Raw genomic sequence first — 16,139 nt, forward strand, 5'->3', positions numbered from 1 at the left:
TTGGAAATACTTTTGCACCAAAGAGCCATGGCCCACGATCCCAAGAGGCAGCAATCACATATTGACGTCCAAAATAATCTCCTTGATTTCTGGCAAGAAAGTTGAGTTTGTCTCTTCCGGTGATCCAGAATGGCTACAATCCTTTGGAAAAAAATAACCGCTCCTTTGAAGATGGTCTCAGGCCCGGCATGTCAGTAATATAATTTTACCTCCTATGGACGCTGCCAGACAGGATGAGTTCCTCTAGCATTTCTGTGCTTTGACTACAATCACAGCATAAAAAAAGAAAGGTGAATTGTTTGCCAAGTCTTAATCCTCTCAGTAGTGACTCCACCCAAAATAATCAGGCAGTTCTACTGCTCTCCCTGGCTTTTCATGAGTGCAGGCTGCAGCTGACATATAAGCATTGTTTTGATCTTTCTGTTAATCATAAAAACCCAACTGGGTTGTTACCACATGGAGGTTTCAGATACACTTTCCTTTTCCTTTTGTTTCAAGGACCTAATTAAAGGGATGGCTTTTAAGACACTGGGTTTCACACCCATCTCTTGACTTGAGGAGTCTCCCTGCTAACTTAGCACTGAAAGCTACACAAGAATTGTTTGAATTCAAGAATACGGGTGGAACAGCTCAGTGGAATAGTGAAGATGTGTTTCACGCACAAAGATTGGTTTTAAGTGCCCTATATTCACTGCTGAAGGTGTTGGGAATATTGTGCCCTCTGTCATAGAGTGGTACAGCTCAAAAACAGGCCCCTCAGCCCACCACACATTTTATCCACATACACATCATGACCCTACATGAGTCCTATATTCTTGTATGTCTTTAAAGGTCTCTTACATGTGGTTTGGTAACTGCCTCCATCACCTCATCTGGCAATGACTTCCTGATATCAAGCACTCATGTGTGTTTAAAAAAGGCTCCCCTCAAAAATCCTTTAAAACTCTTCTCAACTTAAACCTGTGTATGCCCTCTTGTTTTTGATACCCCTACAATAGGAAAAGGATTTTGATTTTTTAAAAATATTTTATTTAAAATGTTCTTGATTTTGATTATTTACCCCATCTAAGCTTCTTATAATTTGATATGCTTCCATCAGATCACCTTCAGCTTCCTTTGGTCCAGGGTAAACAAACTCAGTCTTCTGTATGTAATCATAGTTTATAACTATAATCCTTAAGTGTTGGTGAGCATCATCTGTACCCTCTCCAGCACAACCACATCCAAAAGTCCATGTGCCCTAACCAATTAATTGTAAAGTTGCCACATAATGTCCCAACTTTTATACTTGATGCACAATCTATGAAGGTAAGTGTACCATGTCTTCTTTGCCACCCAACCTACTCATGTTGCAACATTCACACAACTATGGGTCAATATTCCTTAGTGACTTACTAATTACTGTATATGTTCTATCCCTCTATGACACACATGTCAAACTCTGGCCCGTGGGCCAAATTTGGCCCGCGATATAATTATATTTGGCCTGCAAGATCATTTCAAAAATGTATTAGAGGTGGCCCGCCCTGCAGCGAGAGCCAATGCTGTTTTTTGGTAATGTCACCCCCACCATCCTCTCCCTTCATTGCACATCCTTCCCCATTGTAACACGAGAAATTGTAACACGAGAAGTCTGTCGATGTCATCAGCCGGCAAGCCAGTTGGAAGGCTCCCCGTACAACCAGTCACTTCTCCCACCTGTTGAGCGGTGCAGCGGATTGGCGAGCACCTGTGATTTCCTGTCGGCGTGACGGGCATGGCAGTCTGCGCACGGCCCCCGGGCAGCGCGAGCCCCGCGCGACTGGCACCGGATGGCCCTTCCACAGCGCGAGCGCACTTCTCCCGCTCGCCACGGCCTTCAGCGCTTGCACCCGCGCGGACCCCAGGGAAGGCTGGTTCGGCCCTGCACGTGAAGAGAGAGATGGTGGCTGTCTGCAAAGGCTGATCGGCAGCACGCTGGGCCTGAGTGGGTGGGTAAGCAGGGGTGGGCAGAGGGTGTAGGTGAGGAGTAATGGGCAGGGGAAGTTATGGTGGTGCGAGCGGCAGTTAGAGGGAGGGATGAGTAGAAGGAGGGGTGGATAGGGAAGAGGTAAAAGGGGAGGGGCAGGGTGAGTAGGGGAGGGGTGATTAGAGGGTGAGAGACGGGTAGAGGGAGGAACAGATTGAGGGGAGAGGCAGTAGAGGGGCGAGTATAGGATGGGGTGGGTAGAGGCAGAGCGAGTGGAGTGAGGGGTGAGTAGAGGTTGGGTAAAGGACTGGTCAGGTAGAGGGATGGTGGGTCGAGGGTGAATAGAGGCCTAGAGCCTGAGGAGTGAGCAGGAAATGCTGAGTCCTGATGCAGGCCAAAATGGACACAGCCTGTGAATGCTGACTACATCTCCACAGGGACCAAATATGTTTCCCTCAGGTCAAGCAAAGGGTGAACTTGAGCTACCTACTCCTGACCTGTAACATTATCCACCTAAAGTTATATCCTAAAGTTTAACATTACATATGTTGAAAGAAGAGAAAACATGAAGATGTTGTTGAAAATTTTCAATAAATATTTAGTTCGGCCCTCGACTTAGTCCAAGTTTTTAATTTTGGCCCTCCGTGAATTTGAGTTTGACACCCCTGCTCTATGACTTCCCAATAATCCTGCATCTGTTGGTATTAAGTTATATCTGTCAAGTTTCTGCCCAGATTTCCATATTGAGCTGCATCCTCGCTATCCACAATGCCTCTAACTTTTGTGCCATTCACATCTATATGTGCTTGTGTGTGAGCGTATACAGAGCCCTTGTCATATCAACACTCCTGTTCGGCTCCGAATCATGGGTCCTTTACCGGCATCACCTACGGCTCCTAGAACGCTTCCACCAGCGTTGTCTCCGCTCCATCCTCAACATTCATTGGAGCAACTTCATCTCCAACATCGAAGTACTCGAGATGGCAGAGGCCGACAGCATCGAATCCACGCTGCTGAAGATCAAACTGCGCTGGGTATGTCACATCTCCAGAATGGAGGACCATTGCCTTCTCAAGATTGTGTTATATGGCGAGCTCTCCACTGGCCACCGAGACAGAGGTGCACCAAAGAAGAGGTACAAGGACTGCCTAAAGAAAGCTCTTGGTGCCTGCCACATTGACCATCGCCAGTGGGCAGATATCGCCTCAAACCGTGCATCTTGGCGCCTCACAGTTCGGCGGGCAGCAACCTCCTTTGAAGAAGACCGCAGAGCCAACCTCACTGTCAAAAGACAAAGGAGGAAAAACCCAACGCCCAACCCCAACCAACCAATTTTCCCTTGCAACCGCTGCAACCGTGTCTGCCTGTCCCGCATCGGACTTGTCAGCCACAAACGAGCCTGCAACTGACGTCGACATTATCCCTTCATAAATCTTCATCCGCGAAGCCAAGCCAAAGAAAGAAGATATATATATATATATATATATATATATACACACACAGTGAGATAGTTTCAGATACAGTGATATTTGAGGAGGAATAGAAGAAGGAGGTATACAAAGGCATCCATTGCTGGATCAGACTGTAGCCAATTTGGATGCCAGTAGTGTTCTAAAAGCTTGAAGGTTCAGGCAGTGATCTCACACAGAGAAAAAAAGGATATGAACTCACCAGTTCACTTTCACCGAAACACCAATCAAAGTGGCCTGCCATCCACAATCCATATCAGTTACTTTAAACTGTCCAACCAATATGCCTTCATTCGTTGCAGTCTCTCAAAAGCCACTCATATATTAATGATTAAGTTAGTCAAAGGAGCAAGGAGACATTTATAATGGAATTATGGACAAGATATGAAAATAGTACAAATAAAAGTTTTTTATTTGGTAAGGAAACAATATTTTGGCAAACACAAATAATGAATTACACTAATTTTGTGATTTCTTGTTCCATGGTGTATTTTGTGAGTCTTTAGTAAAAATAAGATAGCCTGCAGCTGACGTGGACTTTTTACCCCCTCCATAAATCTTCGTCCGCGAAGCCAAGCCAAAGAAAGTAAAAATAATGATAGGCTACGAGATCCCTTGACCATCTCCTGTGATTCTTTTTACCCATACCCTCTGTGTTTCTGATCTTCTGTTGACCATGTCCTAGTCTTCTCCACCTGCAGCTGTGCAGCAGGCAGGCCCTGATTTTAAGAAACAAGTCAACAAGTGATGAAGGCAAAAAGAAAGACTGCAGATACTTCAAAACTGGAGGAACATGCAAAATGTTGGAGGAACCCAGTGGGTCAGACAGCATCCAATAATGGCAACCGATGACCAACATTTGACTACTTCTTTGTCTTCCATGGATGTGCCTGACCTGCTGGGTTCCTCCAGCATTTTGACTGAGGAAGACCAGGGTGGTGGCTAGTTCAGATGGTATAGGGAATTGAGGTTTGCCCACAAGTGAGGAATGGGAGTGCTCTAAATAGAATCATTTGATAGTGATATCTATTAGTATAATCCTGAGTCAGTGCCACATTATCCAACTACTGCAATGCACATGCTTAAATTTAGAAGAATGAGAACGGATCTTAGAGAAACATATAAAATTGTGAAAGGCACAGATAAGATAGAGGTAGTTAAGTTGATCCTATTGGTAGGGGAGACTAGAACTAGGGAACTTAGCCTCAAGATCCAGGGTAGTAGATTTATGACAGAAATGCTTTTAGGAATATGCTTTACCAAGAGGGTGGTGAATCTGTGGAATTCGCTACCCATTGAAACAGTGGAGGCTACTTCAGTGAATATAGTTAAGATAAGGTTGGCTAGATTTCTATATAGTAAAGAAATTAAGGGATATGATGAAAAGGCAGGTAGGGGGAACATATCATTAGATCAGCCATGATCTTATTGAATGGCAGAACAGATTCGCTGATCTGCCATTCCTGCTCCTATTTCTCACGTTGCTATGTTCTTAAAGTGAATGTCATTCTGTGTAAATGGCAGAAATGTTGAAATCCGCATGGCCTTTGTTTTGGTAGGCACAGACTTATTTTAAAATCATGTCTAAAGCTCCATTAAGATGGTCACTTTTGGCATAACAGATGTGCCTCAGCCATTCTTCTTTTCAATGCTATCCCCTGGGATTCAGCCCCTACATCCTGCTGATCAGAACTTGGAAAGATTTATGCACCTCATCCCTCTCTTCCCAAACAGTCTTTCTGCAGTCATCATCAGTGTCCACTGATCATGATTTGAGCTGTGAATCCCAACCAAACATTTAGCCAAAATAAATATACTGTTGCAAATCTGTACATTATGTGACAATTCACACAAAGAAGAAGAAAGGTTCTCTAGGAAATCATTCTCATCTTTGTGTATGTCGGTCAACACATATTACATACAAGAAGTCCCTGGAAAATAAAAAAAGATATAAATTAGTTGTGGCCAGGTAACAACATTGACAAGCTTTGTTTAGTTTCCCTATGGCTCAGTCATTAATAAAAGGAAGGTGACTTTAAAATGTTAGGAAAATGTGTAATTCTGTTTACAGCTAACAGTGAGCTCATCATTCAAATCAATTGAGAAGGACATTGATGAGCCACTTGTTACTATGGTTTTCCTCCTCTGCATCTATGAGTTGTAATAGTCTTGAATTCTCTCTTGCATATTCAGCCCCCCCCCCCCCCCCACCCGCCCACCCCCGCCATAGATCTCTAAATATATAACAGTTAGCATATATTTGGGTGCAATGCTTTGAGTGAAGCTAATGATGAAACATATAAGTTGCAACTGCATAATCATTGGGATGACTGAATTTGATGTTTGCAGAACAGGGGGGAGGTGATGAAGTGCATAGAATGTTGTCTATGCTAAGAAACATAATTGTGTGGGTGTGCCAAAGTATACTTGGCAGAGTGAAGAGGGAGTAGTGGGTGGGTGGATCAAATCACAGGATGTGGGTAAAACAGCAAATGTACTCAGTCTTGCCGAGATAGTTATGTCAATATAACTTTTCTGACATCATCCAAGGCCAGTCATGGATGCTCAAGCCTCTCCACACATTCGATGTCATGGCTAATCATGAACCTGATTCATTTTCCATCAAATTCTCATGGCCGTTCATTCCATTAATAGTCAAAAAGATCTGAATTTAATAACTGAGCATCCAGAACTAACTTGGTTGGAGAATTCCAGAGCTAAATTGCAACATGCTAAATAAAGATTTTCTTTTCTCATCAAACAAACTTCAGAAATCCAAAGTGAAAACAAAATGCCGTAAATACTCAATAGGTCAGGCAATGTATGGGGTGAGAGAAACACATTGAAAGTTTTTTTCTCATCTTGAAGCATTCATCCTATTGCTCTCTCCAATTTCTCATTGTAATCCCAATTGCCTAATCTCTTGTCCTGCGATTATGCCCGTACATTCCAGATTTTACAGCCAGAAGAAATATGCCCTGTTAATGCCCCTCAGAATCTAGTCTCAAAGAGATAAATTTGCATCCTTCAAAATTCCATGAGTATACTTCAATCTTACTCAATTTCCATCATTTTTGGGTTCAATCTGTTGAATCTAGGATGCACTCTCCTCTGGTAAAGAGGCCGAAACTCCATAAAATATGTTAACTTTGGTTTTGCAAACATTTTGAAAAACTTTAGTAAGACTTTCTTATTCCAGCACTCCAAACAGTGCAATAAATGCCAACAAATTTAACAAAGTAATCCTAAGAAACACTACCTCCACTTAGGAGTAAAACACAAAAGTCTGCAGACACCATGACTAAAGTGAATACACAATCCTGCAGAAACTCAGCAGGTCAAACAGTATACTTTATGTAGCAAAGATAACGATACATAACCAACATTTCGGGCTTGAACCCTTTATATCCTGATGGCATAGATAGGGTGGACAGCCTGCACTATTTTCCTCAGGTGACAATAGCAAATACCTGAGGACATCTGTTTGAAGCGAGTGGAAGAAATTTTAGGGGAAACATCAGAGTCTGATGTGGGTGCCTGGAATAAATTTCCAGGGGTGGTGATGGAGGTTGGCACAATAGGGACATTTTAAATACTCTTGGATAGACACGTGGATGTAAGGAAAATAGAGGGTCATGGGTGTGCGGTCGGGAAGGATTAGATTGTTGTGGAGTAGATTTATCTAGGCTTGTACATAATGTTCTATGTGTTCTTCCATCTGGGCATGCTATTAGCTTTTGAGACTCCATTTTGAATTTTAGACAACCAACCTTCCCTGATAGTCAAAACTGGCTAGTTCTTCAGTTTTTCTCTCTCGACAGATGATGTGTGATCTGTTGGGTATTTTTCAGTGTAGTCAACCAGTTTACCTATCTCGGCTGCACCATTTCATCAGATGCAAGGATCGACAATGAGATAGACAACAGACTCGCCAAGGCAAATAGCGCCTTTGGAAGACTACACAAAAGAGTCTGGAAAAACAACCAACTGAAAAACCTCACAAAGATAAGCATATACAGAGCCGTTGTCATACCCACACTCCTGTTCGGCTCCGAATCATGGGTCCTCTACCGGCACCACCTACGGCTCCTAGAACGCTTCCACCAGCGTTGTCTCCGCTCCATCCTCAACATCCATTGGAGCGCTTACACCCCTAACGTCGAAGTACTCGAGATGGCAGAGGTCGACAGCATCGAGTCCACGCTGCTGAAGATCCAGCTGTGCTGGATGGGTCACGTCTCCAGAATGGAGGACCATCGCCTTCCCAAGATCGTATTATATGGCGAGCTCTCCACTGGCCACCGTGACAGAGGTGCACCAAAGAAAAAGTACAAGGACTGCCTAAAGAAATCTCTTGGTGCCTGCCACATTGACCACCGCCAGTGGGCTGATAACGCCTCAAACCGTGCATCTTGGCGCCTCACAGTTTGGCGGGCAGCAACCTCCTTTGAAGAAGACCGCAGAGCCCACCTCACTGACAAAAGGCAAAGGAGGAAAAACCCAACACCCAACCCCAACCAACCAATTTTCCCTTGCAACCGCTGCAATCGTGTCTGCCTGTCCCGCATCGGACTTGTCAGCCACAAACGAGCCTGCAGCTGACGTGGACTTTTTACCCCCTCCATAAATCTTCGTCCGCGAAGCCAAGCCAAAGATTCCTTTTTCTTTCAAATTTTAGCAACTGCTATGTTCTACATTACAATTCTAACATTTTTTTTGTTTTACTTTAACTACGTAAATAGAACCAACATCATTCCATCATAGGGATATCCTTGGCCTAAAGCAGAAATTATTCTCTCTGCTTTCTCCCCACTGTGCAACTTAGGCCCCATTTGTTGTCTCACTTTTCCATAATGAGGAGATACCAAAGTGAAATGTTAATTCCATTAATCTCTCCACAGATACGCCCAACCAAATAATAATTAGCTTCCTATTGGTTTCAATATTCACATGCTTATCTCTACAAAATCATACCTGAAAAAGTTGACGTTAGACTTTTAATTTAATAATTACTGCAATTCTTCAATACCGCACTTACTAATAGTAATATATCAGCTTTAAACTTCTCAAATCGTTTTACATTTATTGAAGTACAGTTCATCAACAGTTACTACAGAATTGCTGAGGGAAGGTTAATGTCTTTCAGTGAAGGAGACAGCGGATGACCTTGGAGAATGAGCTCTAGCACTGCTGAACCTAGAAAGGGTGGTTTTGGGCTGCATTCTTTTCCCCAGAGACAGCAATCTGCTCTGACTGGCTGGCATGCATTAGAAAGGGGTAGAGAGGCACTAATCATAAATGCTGTCTTCCTGAGAGAGGACAGCATATATGGGCTCCATCAACCTGTGCCATCCTACTGAGGTACTGCATCAGCAATCCTGGTAATTAGCAGGAGGACTGATTGCATTGTTGGACTGCAATAATAATCTCAATTCCCTTCTCATATTGATATCCAAAGATATATTTTCATTGCATTATACAGGTTCTGTTTATGCTGTAGTGGAAATTGGGATATCAAACACAGGGGAAATAAAATTATTAGGTTCATAAATATGGAATTGTCACCTCTTCCATGCTGGAAAAAATGAGCTCCAAGCTCCGTGCAAATTTTATGTTGCATTGGTGCTGGACATTGTACAAGCAGAACTTCCAAATGACTAGCTCCTGCTTTGCAACCCCAGACTGATGTCTTCATGAATGAATATCGGCATTTGTGCATTGCATTCTAATGCACTGTACATTTTATTGTATTTTCATGCAAGTTTTCCCTCTATGATTATAGCCTCAAACAAACTGAAGAATGGGTCATATGGTTGTGCAGCATTGAAATATTATGGGGAAAATATTCCGACTATCTATATATGTCTCTAATAAATTTATATATTTCAATCAGGTTCCCCTCACTCCAGTGAAAACAAACCAAGCCTATGGTAAATGTGTTCACCTTATCTCTGAGTGCAGTCTTGAATACAAAAAGAATTTCTTAACACATCTCTGTAGTTCTGAGCTCATTAAAGAGTGTTCTACATTTGTTTCCATTCACATCCAAAAACATCATCAAATTCCTCTCACTTGTCTCTATGAGTATAGCCCCAAAGATATTCACAGTACTGTCAACCCCACAAAGGACCCCATGCTAATTTAGTGACTGAAATATGTAACATTTTCAAATTGGGTTGCAACAATCATGCAATTTAGTTTCCCTCATCATTGGGTGGCTTCTGCCTGTGCTCCAATTGATGCTCAGACATGTGTATTCAAAGGTTGGACTTTTGTTGGTCCAGTGAATTTTGATACACAGTTGGTCACCACCTCAATATGAGCACTAGGCTTACCAAAGAACTTTGTGCAAGATTGAATCTTGTTTTCCCCATGCTTCTTAACATCTTACATCAGTACTTGGTGGGGGGGGGGGTGGGGGTGGTGGTTGCAGGACAACTCATCTAACATCTTCATGTTTCTTCTCATCTACTTGAACTTATAGGCTGTAAAGTTGTTACAATCTGATGCCCCCCTGGAGCAGAACTGCTATGCAAACTCTCCCTTTTGTGGCCTTGCATGTAACCCACCCTTTTGTATGTCCACTTTAAAATTTATTCATTCCCTGTGAAGAACCCGCTCCTAAACTTTCCTTTACTGTATGTGACCCACCAAGAAATGAGCTGGAGGATGAGAGACAGATACAGTGGAAGTATCTTCTTCATTCTTTTCTGAATCTCCCAGAATGCACAAGAAAGTGTTCAAATGGAGGAAGAGAGCAAATACAATGGCATGTTTGAAATAATTATTTGTTATTCAGCAGAATTGAAAAGGAAATGAAGGGAAAGTGAGATGTTAGGAGATAGATCTAACCAATAATCTCTATTATCTGTGTCACCTGGTATAATATCTGAGTCATTGCTGGTTAGTACATAAAACACCCTAAGGAGTTCCCATCACTAACAGTATTTTGGTGAATGATATTTTAGTCAATTTGTGTGTGTGGCTATCTACACATGTGATGCATTGTCTCATTTTTTTGTGGCAGTTCAATATGACTGTTTCCATGTTAGAACATTTCAAGCCAGTTAATAATTAATATCAATGGTGTTTATCTGGAATCTGAAATAGATAAAGACTGCAAACATCTGGTAATTTTATGGTCAATAATAGGGTGGGACAGTTAGTAGATATGCTGCCTCAGAGTGTCAGAGATCCAGGTTCACTCTGGTTTCTGGTGCTGTCTGAGTAGAAACTCCCTATAACTGCATGTATTCCTATTTCCTCTCATGTCATAAGGATGTGAGGGTATGTAGATTAATTGACCATGGTAAATTGTCCCAAATGTGCAGGAGAGTGGGACAAATTAAGGTGCTGAGGGGAAGATAGAAATAATGAAATAGAATTTGAGTAAATGGGTGCTTGATGGTCAGCATGGACACAGTAGGTCAAAGGGCCTTCTTCCTCACCGTATATTCCTGTTATTGTGGCTATTACTAATCCTCTCGGGGAGTTATACTTGTTATATAGTAAATTACAGAACATTCTATGTAATACGATACTCTGCAAATTTTTTTATATTACATTCTCCATTTTTCTTAAATATATTTTGACTTGTCTTCATAGCACATATTATAAAGCAAAGTTTTTCATAGTACAGTAAATTCAAGCAACTGGTAAAAAAAATCACAGAAAATAAATGGATAAAAAAATACAGAAGTTTAAAATTGGTGTGTCTCACCATTAGTTTTCCATTCACACAATATGAAATCTTAAACAATTGGAAAATTCACTTATCTGGCATCTAGCAATCCCCACAGGGGCTGGATACCAGGGGTTTACTGTATCTCTGGACACAGGACAATATGCAATTCAATTCAATAGCTGAAATAACCATTGCTGATCTTATCAATACTATTTTTCTGCCCATTCCACATAAATCTTGATTCCTCTAATATCCAAGAATCGATTTACTATTATGTTAATTAAAAAACAAACAAATATACTACACACCAGAAGCCAATTCCAGCCATTGGAACCTGTGCTGTCCATTTGCACCCAATTAACCTACAACCCTGTACATTTTTGAAGTGTGGAAGGGAAAACCCATGCAGGTCCAGGGGAGAAAGTACAAATTCCTTACAGACAGAAACAGCAATGGATTTGAATGAAGGTTGGTGGTGCTGTTACAGCGCTAACTGCAGCACTAACCATTGTCTGAGTACAACAACCGAGTAGCCCTCTGGGATGGAGAATTCCAAAAAACCACCATCCTCTGCATAAAATACATTCTCTTTTCTAGTCCTAAATAAGCTCCTCCCTTTATTGAAGCCATAGCCCCTAATTCTAGACTTTTTATCTTGGGAAGTATGCTCCCCATATATACCCTCGAGCCCTCTAAGCATTTCATATCCTTCAATTAAGAACATCTTCAAATGCTGAATTCCAGAGAGGCAAACTCAAACTATCCTCACTTATCAGACTGCCACCTCCAGTCTGATGAATCTTCACTGCATTGCCTCTTCAGGAAGTATATTCATCTGTTAGGTTAGGGAGTCAAAATTGAACACAGTATTGCAGATGTGATCAGGCCTTATATTGCTGTAATATTACTTTTGTTCTATCTCAAACTCTCTTGTAATAAAGGTCAACATACCATTTGCCTTACTAATTGTTGCTGCATCTCCATGTCAGTTTTAAAGACTTCAGGATAAGGGCAGCCAGGTCCCTTTCAACACCAACATTTGCCTAATGTTCACATTTAAAAGTATTCAGCATTTCTGCTTATTCCATTGAAATGTGAACCTTACATTTTTCCACATCTTTCATGTTGTTCTTCTGTTTAACCAATTTCAGATTTACTTTATTTAATTTAAATTTCTTGGCTTATGTGATGAGATTTAAATATGTATCAATATCATTATTAGTCCAGCAATATGATCACTGTTCTCTTGCAATAGAAGATCCAGATGCCTAGCAGACACAGACAAGAAAACTTCTTTGAGCTATTTTTATTATTCATGGGTAGTGAGTGTCTAAGTTTGAAAAGTCTGATGAAATCTGTGATTGAAAATAGGTTCTCTTGAGATGGAATTGTTGTGAAAGTGATTATATCTATAGATCTGAGAATTTAAGGTGGAGTGGAGAGAAGATAAATCAGAGAAGAACTAATTTATGTTGAGGAGATTCAAATCACTAAAAATGGAGTTGAGAAATCATTCAGCTCAGAGGCATGGGAAGAAAAGGAGGGAAAATTTATTGAAGAAAATTGAATTTGGGCTTGATGGTAGCAGAAAATGAGTATGTTAAAAGATTGGTTAGAAGGACTGAACAATTCATTTCCATCTTATATATTTATAAATTATTTTTTATTAGACATACAACATGGTAATAGGCCCTTTCAGCCCATGAGACTGTGCCACCAAATTACACCCAATTGATCTTTAACCCTCAGTATATTTTTTGAACGGTGGGAGAAGCCAGAGCATATGGAGGAAACCCACGCAGACATGAGGGGAACGTACAAACTCCTTACAGACAATGAGGGATTTGAACTCAGATTCCAATCACTGGCACTAACTGTGCATTAATAGCATTCCAGCCATGATATTAATCAATGGGTTAACAACTAAATTGTTCTCAGTAAAGATCGGTTTCAACCAAGGCATCAATCTTTTTTGCTGCAAAATTGCATCTTCCACTCAACAAATTTTTGTGGAGTGGAGCTGATCCTCAGAATTAATGTGAAAGTGTTCATCTCACAGTGACTGCACAGTGACTTCATCACACCAATGTTTGATGAATTGCTTTATGCAGGTGATCCTTGCATTTATGCTCATGCAAGAGGCTGAGGTTGAAATTGTCAAAACACTTTCACTGAGACATGCAAGAGAGCATGCCTGATTTTGTACTCAGCAGTTGTAAAACAAAGATCCACTGGCAACCTGGCCCTTCTGCACCTCACTGCAATAGAACAATAAATGATTCTGCATCTTTCTCTCTTATCTGCTGTACTGAAAATAAAGGTTCATTGAGAGACCTTTGATCATGTGGATCAGCAACCATTTCTCAGGAGCCACCTCTCAGGAATGGAAGACATTGATGATGAAATTCAACACTTTAATTAACTAGCCCACCCTTTGGATGATTGAGGAAAATGTAATTAAAAATTAGGACCTCAGACCTGGCACAACTCTCACAGGCTTCTGGAAAGCAGTGATAACTGTTTCCCTAAATGCTTCAGAGACCTGGATTACATCTTGCAGGCATCTTCAAACACGGGAAAAATATTACTAATGTTGTATTTGCAAAATCCTGCAAATTAATTGGAAGGATATTGAACTGACATTAGTATCTTCTCCCAGGACCACATCAACAACATTGGCGTGCTAGTTACACTCATGCAGATAAAGTTGTCAGGCTATGTTCAGATTTCATATTTATTGTCAGAATACAAATGTGATATTGCCTACAACACTGAGATTTTTGTTCTATGGGCTAGGAAGAATTACCACTTATTGGTAGTGCAAAAAAACCCTGTATCCAATGTTCACATGTAAACAAATAAAGAAATCTGACTGTGGAATACAGAGAGAAAAAAATAAAGTGCAAAAGTAAGAGTCCTTAAATGAGTTCCTGATTGAGTTTGTTGTTGAGGAGTCTGATGGTGGAGGGGGCAGCAACTGTTCCTGAACCTGGTGGTGTGAATCTTGTGGCACCTAAACCTCTTTCCTGATGGTAGCAGTGAGAACAGAGAGTGTGCTGGATGGTGTGGATCCTCAATGATGGGCAGCGTTCCCTGTAGATGTTCTCAGTGATGGGTAAGGTTTTACCTGTGATGTTCTGGGCTGTGTCCACTATCTTTTGCAAGGCTTTACACTCAGGGGTATTGGTGTTCCCATACCAGACTGTGATGCAGTTGGTCAGCACACTTTCCACCACACGTCTGTAGAAATTTGCCAGGGTTTCTGATGTCATACCAAACCTCTGCAAACTCCTGAGGAAGAAGAGGCACTGACATACTTTCTTCACAATGCCACTTGTCTGTTTGGTGTAGGAAAGATCTGCCAACATAGTGACTCCCAAGAATTTAAATTTGCTCACCCTTGCCACTTCTGATCCTCAATGATCAAAGTTGATCAAAGATATTACAAGGTGGACAGGGGAAAGGTTTCAAGAATTTGCTCAAAGCTTCTTCAAAAATTGCCAATAAAAGATGGAGGCAAGTACTGTTATGGGAAAGCATGAGCTATTGCTTAACCAACAGCTGATGCAGATAAACAAGCAGAGGGAGTGAAGGATATGCAGGATTCGGTGTGAGTTGGGACACGGTAGAGTAGAAAGAAGAGCAATCAAACAGCTTTTGGCCATCCAAGAAATAGACTATTCAAAGCCAAGCCCAGCATAAATCTACAGGGCACCAATGATGCCTGTTCTGAACACTATGGAGGTATGATGGATAACCTACAGCTGGCATGTTAAAGCACTAAAGAGATACAATAAATTATATCTCTGCAAAATCCTCCATATCCATTAGGAGAATAAACAAATGTACATTGGCATCCTCTCCCAGGCTAACATTCCCAGCATTGAGAACATTGAGAATCTAATTGCACTCAGTCAGTTCCAATAGGAAGGCTGCATCAGAATGCAAGCTGACTGTCAAAATGGGTACTCTGTTTCAAACTCTAACAAGGGAACAAGACATATTCCAAGGATATTCTCAAACCTACTTGAAAAATTATAACATTCTCATTGGCCAATCCTTGGCTTGAGACTGGAGTGGAGACAGTCATCCACCTCTTTGCTGAATGCAGATTCATTAAGAATGTGTGGAGAAACATGCAAGGGTCCTTGACATGGTTCATCCCCAGCAGCAGCATTACAGAAGATTTCTGATTTACATGCTGTTGCTGGGGATGCACACAGAGCCAAACATCCAGAACTGCTGGAGGACCATCAGCTGGGTGAAAGAAGTACTTTGGTCTGCCTGAAACCTGTTGGTCTTTCAGCACATGGAGACATCAGTGAGGCCACAGTGGTGGTAAAGGCCTAAATAAAATCAAAGATAAAAATACATAGTCGTGGGAATGTGTAGACATGAAAGTAAGGGTGGGAACAGACTCTGAATGGTTTTTCCTTTGTAAGTAATTTATTGTGAATAAAATTTATTTTTGGTTAAAATGGTAAAGATATTGGGCATCGTTAATTTCAAAGGGAATGTACAAATATCAAGTGAAAATTACAGGAGGGAAAGCTCTCCGAACATTGACTCGTGGCGGAGTCTGCAGATTTCACACTTTGGAGGCATGGTTATTAGCCTATAAGTGGCACCTCAAAGTGCTGGACAGATATCACCAATGTTACCTTTTTAAGGATAATGGATATTTACCACTTCCTTCAGGCCAGCACTGAAGATTGATCTTCTTCGACAGTCCCATGGGATTAAGATTGAATTGCTTCCACTCTGCGTCTGTGGATTCTGAGTGGAATCAAATCATCCTCAACCCCAAAGGATTGCTTCACAACAAGGAATAGTCACATCAGGTTGTACAAAAAAATAAATAAATTAGGGGTTTGGCAAAAAAGTGAGCTAAGGCAGGGGCAATATTCTGGAGATGGAAGCCGCTGATCTTTCACGTTGAAGCAACTGAACGCCGTAAAGATAGGGGTTTATTGGGTAGATTTACTTCAGTGCTTTATAACCTGATTTCGGTCCCGCCGTTCCTCATGACAATCAAGTT

This window comes from Narcine bancroftii, chromosome 2 (genome assembly GCF_036971445.1).
Source record: "Narcine bancroftii isolate sNarBan1 chromosome 2, sNarBan1.hap1, whole genome shotgun sequence".
NCBI lineage: Eukaryota > Metazoa > Chordata > Chondrichthyes > Torpediniformes > Narcinidae > Narcine > Narcine bancroftii.